Genomic DNA, 15,488 nt, shown 5'->3' on the forward strand with positions numbered 1-15,488 from the left:
CATCCAGCCCACTCATGCAACAGTACAGAGAATGTATACCAGCATCTAGATGCATGTGTGTAAATATATTAATATCTAAACAGATACAACATATCTATATATGTAGATATATATATATATATATATATATATATATATATATATATATATATATATATAAAATTAGAAATATATACATATATATGAACATATATACATGCAAATGCCTACATCGACTACACATATACACAGCAAGTTACATATATGTATGCAGATTTATATCTATGTAGGTATATATGGGCATAGTTATATATATGTAAGCAGATATATATATCTTTATAGGTATATATGGCCACATATCTGTAGATAGCAATGGTAGATTAAGAGAAACAAATATGTCCCCATGCACCATTAATGGGGTTGAGATGCCCCAAACAATATATGTCTTGTACGAATAGGCATACCCCCCACAGCCAAATATGTCCACCCTGCAATACACTACCAAGTGTTACAGATCCCATAACCAGGACCTGACATGGGCACAAGATGTTAACAGTATTACAACCCACCTGTATAATGTCAGGCTGGTATTGGTAACATATCATGCAGTACAGTCTGGCTCCCATAGGAAATGTAAAATGTGGAAGCTATCAACATCCCCAGGATACATATACACAGACACATATATGCAGATACATATGTAGAAGGTGCACACAATATGGAACAGCCACTATACCTATAGTTCACACCTGAACAACTGGACACTGTATGGGCCACCCATACAAATTACAATCGTTGCCTGCAACGTATCCCCACAGAGAGGTCATAGGAAAAAAACACCACACACATGTTTGCAGAAATGGAAAGCCTTTGTGTACTATTACAGTTCTATATGCCATGTCATATAGCTGTTCAGACACTGACATCCATATAAACAGAATAATGCAACTGTGAAACAATTACACTAATACCATAGTCTGGAAAGGATCACAACTGTTGCTGTCCAGGCCAAGGCCTTCAAATTGTACAATAGTAAAGACAGACTGGGCCACAGGATACCAAACAATCAACAGTATGTATGAGTGCATAAGGGCATACATGTATTGTGTAGGTGAAGCCCACACATATGGCCCAAGCCCCACCGTATGTGTGGGGATACAACAGCAGTGGACTGATGGCAGCAATGGCAGTGTGGTATACTCACAGCCCACTACAGAACAACCCCTGACAGCATGTCATATGTGCAAAGCTTGGTATGTAGGTGGAAGACAGGGGCTGGATCACAGGCCCATATGTGGAAAACTGTTACCATACACTAAGCAAGACACTGGTGTTACAGAATATTCTGCAACATACCCTTAGCCAGGGAATTGAGGTTAGAAACATACATGGATGTAGCCATGTACTGATAGCACTCAACACACACACTGCCAGTGAAATATCTGATACAGGACCTGTGTGGTGGACAGACAAAACATGATAGGCACACCTCTGGCCACCAAGAGGATAGGCCCACAGTTGAGAGCTATGCAGGCAGACTGCATTCCAAGGTAAACTAGTATGTACACACACCCAGTTACACCAGTACTATACAAAGCATAACACAAATCTACTCACACTCTGTCTGTAATTCTGGAACCTTCTACAAATATGTAGCTTGCCTGAGTGTGCCGGTTCCCCTGGAAGAGGTATTGCTACCTGCCATCACCTGATCAAGTGCATCACCTACTAAATCCAGGCTGCAATCTTCCCCAAGCAGTTCAATCCATTCACTGGAGAGAGAGAGAGAGCGAGAGAGAGAGAGAGAGAGAGAGAGAGAGAGAAACCAAGCAAGCAAAAGCGAAAGCGGAAAAAAAATACAGCTCAGCAAACTAACAGCTGAAAACACAAGCAATTAGGCAGCTGCCCTTCATAAATACATCATTCCCGCAACAGGTATGTGAAGCATATGTACATGTATTAGAATGTAGTACCTGGTCCATCATAATGTGATAGATGATGTGGAATGAGTTATATGTGCCATCAGATGTTGTTGTGATGATGTTCAGCTGAACAACTGCTATGGACAATAGTGACAGACAAGATGTAAGCCATCACACTGTGTGTTGTGTAATGGGAAGCATGTATATGACATGGCCAATAGCTGGTGGTGGAAGTAATGCCATTATGATGGACATGTGGTACATGGACCACCACTGGCAGGATACTCAGGTGACTCTGTAATGTAGCATGCAGGAATGCCATAGGTATATAATAGGGTTACCTGCAAACAGGTCCCACATATACCCCACTAATGTCAGGCCATGTCCATATGTGGCACCTGTCTGTGTTGTAGCAAGGCAGAACAGTGCAGCTGTACAGGAAGGTGTTGTGAGATTGTGGAGCTGATGTCTGAATGTACCCCACATATAGGTATGCATATGTGTACATATGTCACATATATAATATTTAAGGATAAATGTATATCAGCATGTATTTCCTGAAATATTTATATACCCATGTGTAGACATATATATGTGCACATATATATGAATTCACATATATCTACACATATATAGATATATACCTATATGCACATGTCTACATATGTACAAACACACACACACATATAGGTATGTAAAGACATGTCCCCTATATCACTACGACAGTGATTTGTACTATGTGCGAGGCAGCAGTACACTTAGCAATACACACAGATATCTACAGCTTGCAGTGTGTGCACCATGGATGGGTGTGTCACATGTTAGTCCCTTCTTAGCACCACATTGCCCCCATCTGTGAAGTATGCAATGGGAATATAGGGAAGTATGGCAGATACACACGTGGAGGTGGTCAGGATTGGTAGATATACAGGACAGTCTACAGGGGTGTTATGTGACACATGTGATGGGTAAACACCGTGGATGGGGTGTGTGGTCTGTGATGTGGATGCCCCATGGTCCCCAATATGGGCACAATGGGAACAAGACTCCCAACAACTGCCAATCACAACAGCAGTCCACATCCTGAAGTTGCCTGGTCTGGAGGCTGAGCAGGAGGAGCATGTTGGCCGTGTGAATGTGTACTGGGTGCCTCAGACTGCTGTAGCACATCCCTCATGTGATATGGAGCCCGGTATGGAACAGACCCTAGACCTGAGGTCTGGGGACAGGAACATGTTGGTGTGTGCCCTGAGGGGGGGGCAACATCCCCTGGGTGGTTCCACCTGATGGTATTGCTGTAACAGTACACAAGGAGGCCCCAGGTTGGGAAACACATGTGATATGGCCAGGTAGTCTGGTCAGATGGGTGTGGAGAGGTGGATCAGCTGGCCAATAGAAGATATACATGTTATTGTGTCACTGTTGTAGAACATTTGTTGGTAGTAATAGTCTACACAATCCCAGTACATGTCCAGCAGCATGCATCGATCTCCCCAATAACACAGACTGTCAGATGTGCAGCAATCTCACAGCAGCCATACCACTGGCATATATGTAACCATAGTGGCCCTGACAGTGGCATGCAAGTGAATAGTCTGTAACAGGCCAGCAATGCTAGTGTCCACACATGGGACATGGCTACAATCACATAACAGAAGGTGTGGTGCAATACACAATTTGTCCAAATGGTAGTTAAGCTGCAGCCATACCTAATGAGTTGTGTGTACAGTCTGTTGAAGCTGATATGGTGAGGGGGTGACAGAGATGTATATTATGAACTGTGGTAACCTTGCCATATGAGTTGCTCAGGTATGAGTTGCTCAGGCCTGTTTACATCTTTATGTCTTTCAGGCAAGATGTCACACAGCAGGTTACCTGTGTATTCAGCAGATGAAAATGAGGTCATCATCAAGCACCTGGTACAGCACTACTAGGTTCTCTTTGGCAGGACAGCTCATGACCAGCAGGAGCGGACCACCATGTGGAATGATCTAGTCCACAGGGTCAGTGGTTTTAGCCTGCATAACCACAGTTATGAGCAGGTTCAGTATCTTTGCCGCGACCTGCTTCACAATGCCCGTCGGCGTGCTGCCACAGTACGGGGATCACCTCACCACAGGGGGGGGCCATGCCATCCATCCCCCCTGACACGAGTGGAGGAGCTCCTGGCCAGCCTCGTGGCACCTGCCTGTCTGGAACACCAACAACCACTGGACCCCTTCGTGGAGATGAGTGTCACCCACACACCAGCTGAAGAGCATGCAGGTAAGGACACAGAGCACATCAGTAGACCACTGTTGTGTAAATATCTACAGTGGTACAGGTAGATCATACATATCTAACATGTCATGATATAGTGTGTCGCTGCATTGTAGTGATAAACAGGTGTCCAGATGTGGTAGTATTGTGAGAATTTACTATTAAAACATGGTAGTACTGCACCCAGTCTGTAGCAGTGCCACAGGTGTGGCCACTGACATTGCATCTCTCTCCCTCTTATGTAAATCCCTCCGGGGTATCAACAAGGCAGCAGCCTGTAGCTGGTTAGTATGTCTTATGTAGATGCATGCCAACACACCGGACATGTAATGGTGATGGTATATTCCATGCACACATCTAACACACCTACCCTGAATGCATGCTGTACATGTATTGCTGCTGTGAAATGCACGGTCTCACAGGGGCGAGCAGGATGAGGTATTGAAAGGGTATGTCACACACCTGCAGGACAACTAACATCCTGTCATTGCGGAATGTGTCCACAGGAAGTAACATACTGTTGGTAGACATGGCCTACAATAGTGACATGTTCTGAACAACACCCATATACAGTGCAACACCAGTGTATGTTCCTGCCAACTGCTGCTGAGATACACTATGGCATAAGGCATTACAGTAGTCCACATTATCAGCTGGGTCTAGGCTGCAACATGTGGTGTTCAGTGTATGGGACACTGCAAGGGGACACAAATGTGTAGGGCTTACCTGTCATGCATCTGCATAAAAGCTGAGGGGGGTCTCAGCATGACACACCAGTGCACTGCAGCAGGGATCCTAAGGATGGTAGGAGTGACTCTATCTGCATATAGTCAGGTTCAAGACCTATGGCAGCTGTAACCCTACCCACACTGCAATAGTGACAGCATTGTGTGAAAACCATGGTATGTGCACATGAGTAGACCTTGCAATCATGCAGAATAGGGGGACATGTGTAGGGTAAATTGAACATACACTGGTAATTGCAGAAGGGCCATGCTGGTATACCCCTTGCCATGAGCAGTGACTGCTGTAGTACACACAACAAGAGGTGTGATAAACCGTCATGATAAAGTATGCTCTGATGGTTGTCAGTGTAAGCATTTCTGCAGTGGCCATACATGGTCTGTTGATGTTGACAGCTGTAAATCAGGCATCAGGCATTCACCAATGACAACAGTGCACATATCATCCCAGGTATGTGCTACTGAAACATATAGGGGCTGTGAGAGATACAGCTGACATAACTGACACAGTACTACACATTCTGCAATGGGTTGACACCTGTGAGTTGTGGTGCACAGTACATGGCAGGGTGCAGAACAGCTGCACAGCAATACTGTGTACATGGGTGCAGTGGTATCCAGGGGAAGGGGCATTACCTAGTCACAGCACATGCATCATACACATGTATACTGTTGCTAGCATGAACTGACTATAGCTGAACTGCATGCTGTTCTATACAATATGTTCTGTATGTTGGCAGATGGGTAATAGGAGGATCATGTGTATGTTCATTGTGCAACCTCACCTGTATATGTGTGTGTGTGTGTGTGTGTGTGTGTGTGTGTGTGTGTGTGTGTGTGTGTGTGTGTGTGTGTGTGTGTGCATCCTGGTGGTTAGTTAGTTTGCCTGCAGGGTCACTCTGGTGAAGTGGTGGGAGGTAGATGCATGTATGTTGCGTGTGTGCATGTGTGTGTGGCCATGTATGCACATATGTGATTGTGGGGTGCTCATACAGCTGATCCCCCTTTGGGACTGTGCAGTACATGGACATGGACTGCCACATTACACACCAGGAATACCTGTCATGTAATCACAGGACAGCAAATAGTATAATATGGTCTGTAGCATGGAAAAGGCATCCAGAGGGAAGGTAGACTCCAGGTACATACTTAATATTGCAGTCAGCAGAGAGGTCACCTACAACCCACTTTTGCAGCTCTAGAGATGCATTGGGGAAGTAATAGTCAACACCAGGGAGTGTATCCAAATATTACAGCTGACACATGATGGGCCAACAGAGCAGCATATCTGACATGTACTGAGCATTACATATACATGACACACCAGTGGGAGCTATTATGGATACAACATAGTAGCCCATACATATAGGGGCCATGCACATCATTCCAGCATTACAGAGGGTCCATACCGAATGACAGCATTGAAGCCATGTAAATCCACTACACACAGGTCAGGCAGGTAAAATAGGAAGAGGTCTTGTGTTGTGGCCGCTTGTGTGGGCATTTAGCGGACTGTGATGTTAATGAGTGGTTTCAATGAGTGTATGTTAACAAGTGTGATGCAGCATGGGGTAACACATGATTATATACTTGGGACTGTCTGTAAAGCCATGGACAGGAAGGTATTACGGAGATGTGTGTGCATGTGTGTGTACTGTTAGGCAATGCTGTACAGGTTTTAAAGTGCGCTTATTGTTTTCCCCCACAGGTGGCGAGGTGGGTCAGGGTCCCTCCTGCATACAATCTGATGTAGGTGTCGATACAGACACCGATGATGATGTTGAGGCACAGGTGGGGTTTTCAGGGGCTGACACTGCACCAACATTTGACATCCCCCCTTTAGCCACCCCATCCCCGCACACAGTTACAGTGCCTATACACATCCCATCACCAGTGGCCATAGCAGAGGGACAACTGGTGTTCAGTGGCAGTGCACAGGAAAGTGTGGTAATCATGCCTACTGAGTCCAGTCACAGCGGGCATAGCCAGATGTCTGGCAGAATGCCACATAGGCGGATGTCCCAGGGTGCTCATGGTAGGGCTGCTGGACATCATGCCCCTGGCATAGGTGACATAGCTGCAACCAGCAGAAGCATGCTTCAGGCTGTAATGGAGGCGCAGGCATGTATTGAGCATTACATCAGACAGGGCCTTAGGCTGCAGAGGGCTTCTCTCGCATCTGTAAGCGACAGCCTCCGTGAACTGTCAGGTGCCATCCGTGCTACTACCAAGCAAGCGGATAGACTGCATGATGAAATGATGGCCCTCATCAGCCGTGGTGTGTCTGTGCTTCAACGTGTGGTGGGGATGCGGTGTCGCCTGTGTGGACGTGGGCTAGCAACACCAACAGCTGGCAGTCAGCATGGGCGTGCTAGGACACCAAGGGGTGCCCGTAGTGGCAGTAGCAGCCCCAGCAGTGCGGGGGGGGTGTGCTGTCCACACCACTTCACAGCAGGCCACGTGCACGTGGTCCTGGCCAGTCCCAGGAGGGACCTGGTACCAGCAGACAAATGTCATCAGCAGGTGAGAGTAGCACATCAACACCTGTACCTGGATGCGCCCATGGAACCCCTGGCAAGCACAGTCCACGTGTCCGTGGCCAGAGGCAGTGAACTGCACACCCTGCCAGGTATGGTCTGCAGCTGTCCATAAACACCTGTGTAGGGCAGCCACATGGCAGAACTGTATTGCATGCATACCCACACACTGTGCAAACACACCTAGGGCAACCTCATACCTACACACACCACATTACCTCAGCCAGCTTCCCAGAGTACACCCCTCAACCACACACATGGTGTCAAATGTATGGCCCGCCCTCAGCCTCTGGCAAACCAACACCATATCCTGTGCATATGATGATACCTGTGCCCCATCCCTGACATCCATACCATCGATGCAAGGATAGGCTGCTATGGTTTTGATGCATACGGTGACTGTACACCAGTGTACCACAGTCCTGCAGTGTAAGATGTTGTAGGGAGTAGAGTGCGAGGCATATTTGGCAGGTAGTGTAGCCATCCAGCAATGATGCCTTCTAGCTGTTAGTAACACTGCTTGATTGTGGTCTCTAAAACAATATGCAGTTGTGTTGTAGGTGCACATGTGTCAGCATGAGGATGCCCTGTGCATATGATGATACCTGTGTCCCATCCCTGTCATCCATACCATCGATGCAGGGACAGGCTGATATGGTTCTGATGTACATGGTGACTGTACACCAGTGTACCACAGTCCTGCAGTGTAACATGTTGTAGGGAGTAGAGTGTGAGGCATATTTGGCAGGTAGTGTAGCCGTCCAGCAATGATGCCTTCTTGCTGTTAGTAACACTGCTTGGTTGTGGTCTCTAAAATGATATGCAGTTGTGTTGTTGGTGTACATGTGTCAGCACAAGGATGCCCTGTGCATATGATGATACCTGTGCCCCATCCCTCTCATCCATACCATCGATGCAGGGACAGGCTGATATGGTTCTGATGCACACCGTGACTGTACACCAGAGTACCACAGTCCTGCAGTGTATCATGTTGTAGGGAGTAGAGTGTGAGGCATATTTGGCAGGTAGTGTAGCAATCCAGCAATGATGCCTTCTAGCTGTTAGTAACACTGCTTGGTTGTGGTCTCTAAAATGTCATCCGTGTGTATTGTAGGTGTACATGTGTCAGCACGAGGATGGGCTGCAGTCATATTGCACAATGGGGTATGTTACTGTGCTGACATCATGGGATACATTCGAGCACATTTCACAGGTTACTATACCGGGTATTGCCTGTGCCACATGGACAGGTGACCCACTGAGGCATGTATACCCTGCAACCTGATGTAGACCCATCCACATACACGCACACTGTAACTTGCCAACACTGGGACTAGACCCCTACCGAGCAATGTCGTGATACTGACATGTGTGGCTTACATTGCACAGAAACTGCCGTAACCACTCTGTATCAGACAGCCCTTGTTCTGCCCAGCAACAAATTGAACAGCCCTTGCAGGTCATGAACTCAGGACCCTTTACACTGAAGTCACAACACTTAACCACTACGCTATGACCACTGAGGAGACAGCTGTTGTTTTACCAATATAGCTATCATTACACATATTGAGTAATATTGAACAATTGCCTTTACTTCCTAGATTGTGTAGTCCTTGTTATTAATATGACTGTTGCATCACATATGTTGTTTTATCATAATGTACACATAGCAGAAACATACGGTGAGATACATGTGGGAGGGTTTACACAGCCGTGGCGTTTACTCATGACAGGAATATGGTTGTATACATATCATAGGTGTATAGATGTCTACATGTGCATACACTTGTATACTCATACATATGTCTGTATACACATCTGTATAGTGCTACATATGTATGGCCATGTGTACATTTCTTCGTATGTACATATGTATACATATCTATACATATATGTATATATACATATGTGTATATATAGGTATACATATATGTACATATAGATATATGTGTATATAGCTATATATGTATGCACATCCTATGTGTGCATATATGCCTAGTTATGTTGGCTATAACTATATGTGCATACATATCTATTCTGATATATCTACTACTGTCGATATATCTGTAGATATCCATACGTATATGTGCATATGTATCACTATCTGTATATGTGTAGACATATATTGCTCTGTATATGTATATATCTGGGTGTATATATGTATATCTATGTACATATACATACCCATCTATGTATGTTGATATGTATATGTATATATATATGTATATATAGATATAATATCTGGATAATTATATGTACATATATTTTCACCATATGTCCTGGACATGGCGTGTAGCCCTACCCCAGCCCCTATAGTCCAAACTTCATAGTGCAAGGGGATGTCAGGTACGTATAGCAGGTATATTAGTAGACTATTGCTACTGTAATTGGGATTGTCTTCACAGACATGGTGTGTGTGTGGGAGGTCACATCTGCTTTCCACATGTGTGCCATTGGCTACTGACAGACATCCTAAGGACATCATAGTAGAGTACCACTGCTAGCACATAATGCCCCTGTGGACTGCAGCAGAGATATTGGCCAATATATGTGGACATTATGAACCCCTCTGTACAGTCCAGAGGTATACACAGAACCCCTTAGTGCAAAACATGTGTACCATGCCTGACAATATGGATGTTAACAGCCATGTAGATGGGTATAACACATAACAGCTGGTGTACATATGCCACCATAGGTTATGCATTCACATACCCCTGTCTAGCCTGACACATAATAACCGTTGGTACAGAGGTGCCATGGCCACATACTACCCACTAGATATTGACATACATCTGTACAGCTTCCCACTGGTCTGTCTGACATATGTGACTGTTAAGGGAGTCCTGGCAACAGTACATCTGGCAAGTATCTGCACATGACATCTCACTGGGTAAGTACACTAAGCTGCTAGGCATGTAACAGTGCACCGTTCAGGCTAAAAAAGTACACTAAGCTGCTAGGCATGTAACAATGCACTGTGCAGGCTAAAGGAAGACTGACTCAACACTGGACTACATCTCCGAGGGGGAAATGCACATGTACCTGCATATATAGCAGGCTCGGCAGGTATGTCACAGCACAGGGTAAGATACACCTGTGTGAAAGTGCATAACCACAACCAATTTGAAAACAGCCACAGCCACATATGGTAAGCTAGCATAATATTACAGTATATGGGCTATCTGTTCAACACCATCCTCATATGTGCCACTCACAGACTAACCCTAGATATACTGGTCTGCTACATGGTTTGGTCTGCTGGCTGTCTGTGGTATCGGACGTTGTGTGTGGCCCTACAAACATGTAAGCCAATACAATAACATACAGTGGAGCAGCATGTAACATCAGATAGGACAGGGCCTATAACAATGACATCTACCACAGTTTGTACACAGGCTAAAGTACATATTAACAATACACACAATGTCGACATTCACCATAGGTACACAGACCTCAGTACTGTACAAATGACCACAGAATGTCCATGTCATGTCATCAAATATAACCCCTACTGTACATAACATGTGTAGCAGTCTGATATCTCACTGGCATGTTATCAGATATGGTGACACTAGTGATGGTGTACTGCACATACGCACCTCTTAATGCACGACATATGTACAAAGGTTGACAGAGTTGTGGCTGGAAGCACATACACAGGGCCAATATTGACATGTTGCTGTGATAAAGTCATACATGTACTGTTGTAACAGGGTTTGTTGCAACATATGTCCTGTGAGGGATATGAAGTCAGTAACTGTCACGGCTTTCACCATCTACAGACTGCAGTCCTCACACTACCTTCTGTAGTTCACAGATACAAGCTCTGTGGGTAAAGTATGACACCAAGGGCACAACACACTGCCCAATCTGCAGATGACCCTACAGATGGGGATTCCTCATAAACATAGAACTGACATGGCAGGTATTAAAACATGTAGGACAGCCATATCCACACACACACACACTGTTAAACCAACATTACTCCATGTTCAGTATAGCATCAGTTACAGTCTGTAGTCAGGTCAGGCACATTCCCCTCCTGTGTGTTGCCCTGTTTTCACAGTGTATGTTGTTAGATGTAAATCCCCAATCCATCTGAGATGCTGTTTGCCAAACAACAGATCTAGTTCCTTCTCATAGTGAATGAAAAGGACCAACACCAACATGATGTTCCTAGATATTGGAGTGTGCTTCAATGCAATTGGCTATGGGAATGTTACCATAGCTGTTACACATGCAGTCAGCTAGGGGAGGGCTGCAATTCATGCAGAGGCCATCAGCTGATCATGAGCATCACTTAAAATAACATGCTGCTGCCTAAGCAAAACAGGTGTACATCTTTACATCCACCAGAGAGGGATTGAGAGAGGCAGACAGAGGCAAAGACAAGTCAGGGAGGGGAGGGAGAGTAAAACCTAAGCATGTTTGTGTCACACACCTACCAGCACAGGGTATCAAACCCCTGACGACTATGTAGTGCTATCACATTTCTATGCAGTTATTGGATGCACCACATAGGTTACATGTTGTGGTGCCCTTAGAACGTATATGTGATGGTGAGTGACATCTGCAACAGGGTTATGATAGCTATACGGTAGGTGTAGTACACATGCCTGTCAGCTTGTACAGGTGTCAGCATCAACACAGCCACATTCTCACAGGGGCGCACACTCATTGACACACTTGGCAGGGCCAGGAATACAACCCATCCCTAGTGAGATTGCCACAACACATTACTGTGCAGGTATCACATGCACCACAGGGGTCATACAGAGGTGATATGGGCAAAGGGTATGGGGAGGTGTGTGATATCAGACAGCATGCTTCAGTATGCCAATGGGGATTGTAGTGAGTGTGGATGTGATCATACGCATCATACAACACACACACAAACACACAGGGTACCAGTACTGACATGCATGGGTGCATTTCTGCACAGGTGTGTGCTGTCGACTGTGCCAGATGGCTATACATGGCTAGGTGATGGGTATACCTTGGCATCAGGCCACATGACAATGGTCAGAATTGTGGCTCAGGACTGTAGTTTCTGCGTTTCCTCACGCAGATGGGTATTGTATCCCCCATCCAGTCACCTGGGTGACTATTGTGTGTGGCCAATGCTGTGTGTGACGCCTGTGCCCTGGCCCAGCAATCAAGGAGCCTCAATTCTCACCACTAATACCAGAGAGGGCATCTCATTTAGGAGGAAAGGATAACAAATACACACAGTAAAGTACAATTTCCCCTTAAGAGCACACATAGATCACAGTCAGTCTGGGGCTGGTTGCTCCCTTGCTCTCCAGGTCCCCAATAAGACTCTGCGCTGGCACAGCTATAGGGTCCAGATCTCAGCCTAGCTGGGCAAGCTAAAACCTCCAGTACCCTCTCTGTCCAACCAGTGCTTCATGTCCCTGCCCAAGTAGCTGGCACACACACACACACACACACACACACACACACACACACACACACACACACACACACACACACACACACACACACACACACACACTTTGAGAACAGGTTATACAACCACACAGACCCTCCTGGGAAAGGCTGACACAGGTTCTCCAGCTGTGCCCCTATTACCTAGACTATATGGTAGTAATTCCTGCCACCACCCAGCTAGTAATTATCAGCTACACAAAGGCCCTTAAAAGGGTGCCCAATTATTACTGTGCGATATTATTATCCAGTTGGTAGTATAGCCCAGGGCTAAAGCTATAGCAGTGGCTTAGACAGTAAACTCTATAAATATGCAATGTACTCTAGAGCTTAACTTATCTCTACACAAACCAGCCACAGTTAAAAGGTTTTAAAATATTTAATAATAAATAATTAAAACCACAAGACAGTACTTTCTACTACACAGTCAGTGCTAGTCAAGAGTTCAGAGATCACGCAGAAATACTTAAAATAAATCAGTAGTACAGTTCTGACATCACAGAAAAACACGTAGTCTAATTTTCTAGTTTCTAGCTATCACTACGAGAAAACACAGTGCCACAATACTACTTACATAAAGAGAGCATAAGGCAGTGCTGAGTTAGATTGTCAAGACAAAAATGCTTACAGTCTCTCTCTGAGCAATAGTTTTTAAAATCACTAACAAACATTTCTGCTGGGCCCTCCCAGATTACATCACTTTTCACACTTAGGTTTCCCAGTATACACATTACATCATTTTTGACACTTAGTCTGGGGTTCCCAGGCCAACAGGCTACATTATTTATCAAGCTAACACCTCAGGAAGCTACAACAATAAAAGACATTTCACATGTACACTCTAGTAATTATTCCTTAAGTTAAAACAATAGAAAGAATGTGCTAGCCCAGACCAAATGGCTCCAAGCTCTGGAGATCAAAGGACATACAAGACATAATTTTAATTTCAAAGAACAGATGTGAAATGCTTGACTTAGCCTTCTTTACAGCAGATGGCAATGTTGCTACAATCTTGAAGTTAAACATTTTAGTATTTTCTTTCATTTAAGAAAAACAAGCCTGTATTTTACATTTATATTTACACTGTGCATCACTTGCCATGTATGTGTTCTTTAGCCCATGATATGGATGGTGTCTGGGATGTGCACACCTCCCACATGCATGCATAGTGACATGTGGAACTGTACCTGGGGTATCTGGCCCATGTTGTGTACATGGATTATCAACAGATGTGCCAGTCCTGGCCTCATGTGGTGGGAACTGTTAATGGACAGCAGGTTGACCCTGCACCTCTATTGATAGCATGCTAATGGCATTCCCTGGTGTCACGGGCATCTGTCCATGCAGGCATGTTTTCAGGCATGGTATATCCTTTGTGGTTCACATGTGATGGCACCACAGGTGTTCAGTGGGGAACATGGGGAAGGTGCACTGTCTGCATGTACGTACTTATTGGACAGATGGACAGAGTGCCATGCCCTCTGTAGCCCACTGCAATCACTCCATAGTTACTATCAGTGGCCAATATGCAGTGTACTATCCACATATTGGCTGTTGCCTAGGCTTATGTGTGTGTGTGTGTGTGTGTGTGTGTGTGTGTGTGTGTGTGTTGTGTATGGGACATGGGTTGAGAGTGTGCTCTGGGTAGTACTGGGGATGCTAACTGTGATTGCCTGGCCTTGATGTCACGTATGGGCATGGATTTGCACCCCAGCCTCTCGGCTATTTCACATCTGTTATCCCAGTATGGTGGAGATTGTGATATATACTAGGGCCACCATATAAGAAATTTGCAAAATCTGCTCCACATTTGGCCCAGGTATCAGAGACGCACACCCACCTTCACACAGGATATGAGTTGCATGTACACACACACCTGTCATGTCTGGGAGTAGAACCCTTACCTAACTAGTTTATTACACTACAGCACTACACAGTTATAGTACGTGCCATGGAGATTACTGGAGTACTTCTTCCCCAAAGGTGCATATTACACTGGATGACATCAGCAGGATTGGCAAAGTAGGACATGCTTGTAGTGAGTGTGGCTAGGCTAAATGCATTGCTCCCTACACAGATAGTGACACACACACAAAACACACTCAAACACACTCAACTGACATGTGTGGTTATATCACACTACAGCATGGAGCTGTTATAGGATGCACCACATGGATTACTGGAGAACTCCTTCCCCAAAGGTGTATTTCACAATGAATGACTTCAGCAGGATTGCCAAAGTAGGGCATTTGAAATGTACTGAGTGTGACTAGCCTAAAATGCATTGCTCCCTCCACAGACATTGAAACACACACAAAACATCCAGAACTGTCATGGGTGGGTATAGAACCCTACAAGAGTTATGTATCACACTAAAGCAGTATGCAGTTACAGGACACGCTACAGAGATTACTGGGCTACATTCTTCCCAGAGGTGTATTTCTACGTGGATGACATCAGCAGCCTTGCCAAAGATGAGCATTTGAATTATAGGGAGTGTGACTACCCTAAAAAGCATTGCTGTCTACACAGACAGACACACACACACAAACACACTTGCCATGTCTGGGATTAGAACAGCTACCTAACTACTGTAT

General features: G+C 45.2%; 2 protein-coding genes across 4 annotated transcripts in view; one reads left to right on the forward strand and one right to left on the reverse strand.

Annotated features, from left to right (window-relative positions):
- ADAMTS14 (ADAM metallopeptidase with thrombospondin type 1 motif 14) overlaps positions 1-15,488 on the forward strand; it is a 1,616,175-nt gene that overhangs the window by 782,023 nt on the left and 818,664 nt on the right. The window lies entirely within an intron of this gene.
- LOC122789441 (speriolin-like) overlaps positions 1-15,488 on the reverse strand; it is a 230,874-nt gene that overhangs the window by 197,706 nt on the left and 17,680 nt on the right. The window lies entirely within an intron of this gene.

Source organism: Protopterus annectens, chromosome 14.part0 (assembly GCF_019279795.1).
Source record: "Protopterus annectens isolate FY-2018-M chromosome 14.part0, PAN1.0, whole genome shotgun sequence".
NCBI lineage: Eukaryota > Metazoa > Chordata > Ceratodontiformes > Protopteridae > Protopterus > Protopterus annectens.